We start from the raw sequence: 2,155 nt of genomic DNA, 5'->3' as shown, positions 1-2,155 counted from the left end.
CGTTGAATTTGATACTCTATGTCAGTTTAATAAAAAAAAGATTTTCGTACTTTTGCGCTTAGGTATAAAAGTGCTTTACTTCTATACTGTTTTATACCTAGGCGTAAAACACGTGTATCAGCTATCAGCAGAGAATCATTTTATAGAAAGAGCTCTAGAAAAATATATCTGAATTCGATCCTGTGTTCCACTTCCTTTCCACGCTCAGGTCGGTCATGTGTTCTAGACGTCTGGCCAGAGAGCATTCTGTCTGGCCGCCGATATTCCCCCATCTTTTATCTCTTTCTCACTCATATCGCTACGTCTATGGCGTACGTCGTGGCTCGCTCGTCTGACGGTCCGTAAAAGTTGTAAACAAAAAACGCGCATGTGCCCGCTAGTTCGTAGTATTCAATAATACGAGGCAAAACAGTAAAATACTATAGGCGGTGTTGCCGTTACGCGGTGCAATTCCCCGTAACAGGATTTTTAAAGAGATGCTATTTAAAGTGCCGCACATAGCGTTGTCGTTCGTGGATAGATGAATAAAGCTTCGTGTGTACGTTACGTTTGGTTAAATATTAAAAGGGACTTCATAGTAGCGATAGTAAATTGTGTATACATTTGAGCTATGTCTTCATTAAGTTGTAATTTAAAAAGCGTCACACGTAAGCCTTTAATGTTTTAGTATGTTTTGTAAAATTCCGGTTGTATTAAAGTTTATAGTACAATTTGACATAATCTATTTATGTATTTTGTTGGTAGTTAGATTTTCTTACAAAAATATTAGTGAAAAATATAATAATATTTTTATTTTATCAATCCTAAATCTAAGAAATGCCAATAACTAATGCAGATTAGCTACTGGGCGTTTGACTTTTAAGAAGTATCAATGTTTTGAACATTTTTCAAAAAATTAAAGGTCGCAGGAAAGAAAGTGGATCTTACAAAAATTATTATTAATGTAATCATTTTTTTGTGTTGCAATGCCATATCGAATTCTCTCCAATACTTCTCAATATCTTGTAGTTTTACTCTATAGGATGGAATTGTTTTTGAATTTACCGCCATTATGGGCAGTGTATATTATTATAATATAATATATTTTAAAGCCCATTAAACATAGTTGTTACTCAACAATAGTCGGAATTTGATGCTACAACAAAAGTCGAATCCATTTTTTTCTATAACTTACTAATTAAATAATTTTTTCAAAATTATTGTTAGTTAAAATTAAAATTGCGGTTTCTCTATATTTGAAGTTTCGTATATCAAACAGATATCTTTCCACTACTTATGAGTTAGTTTACATAAAAATTTACATAGAACATATTAATAGTAAATATTTCTTCAATACAATAACAAACTAACAATAAAAAATATTAGAAAACCATTTATAAAACAACAAATGTAGTTACAAGAGATGAAATAATATAATATTTTGGGATTGCTTGGATGATATTTTGATCTGAATAGTAATTTGGATAAAAAGAAATTACTATACAATAATATATAGTAATCGTTCTCAAAATATTTGGAAGGTAAATTATCAATACATATCATTATTGACAAAAAATAAACATGTTGACTAGATACATATTTGACTGAAATGATAAATCTGGGAACTTTTTATTTTGTTAAATTAATTATGATGAAACAGTTTCTGTTGAACTTTTGCCAGAAAAACATTTCAAATTTGTGATCTCATTCTAATAACTATCTGTGTAGTCATGTTCAGTTTTTGTCAATGATGACGTGTAGCTATTGATTATTTCGATTCCAAATATCTGGAGGACCACTACTACACGATTTTTACCAAGATACATTTTTTACGTAGAAAACGGCGGAAATGTATATATTTTCACAGAGTAGATTTATACAGGTTCGAACAAAAAGTTATTACTCTTCAAACCAGTTAAACAATATGTAGATGGTAACCCCTGCAAGTAGGAGACATACTGGCATCAAATTTAAATTTCTTATGTCAAAAAATACCTTGACATCTATTTTCATCCAAATATCGACGTTATCTCAGAAACTACTTGGAAAAAATCTAAATAAAAATGAAACTTTTATACTCTGTATCTCCGAAACGAAGCATTTTAGGATATACATTTATACGAACTTGTTTATTTATTTTGTTTCTGCAGCATTACATATGCTGCCGAAGTTGAAG

The sequence above is a fragment of the Sitophilus oryzae genome, unplaced genomic scaffold (assembly GCF_002938485.1).
Source record: "Sitophilus oryzae breed Bouriz unplaced genomic scaffold, Soryzae_2.0 scaffold_1576_pilon_pilon, whole genome shotgun sequence".
Lineage (NCBI taxonomy): Eukaryota > Metazoa > Arthropoda > Insecta > Coleoptera > Curculionidae > Sitophilus > Sitophilus oryzae.
The sequence above is the reverse complement of the archived record's forward strand: the minus strand, read 5'-3'. Positions refer to the sequence as shown.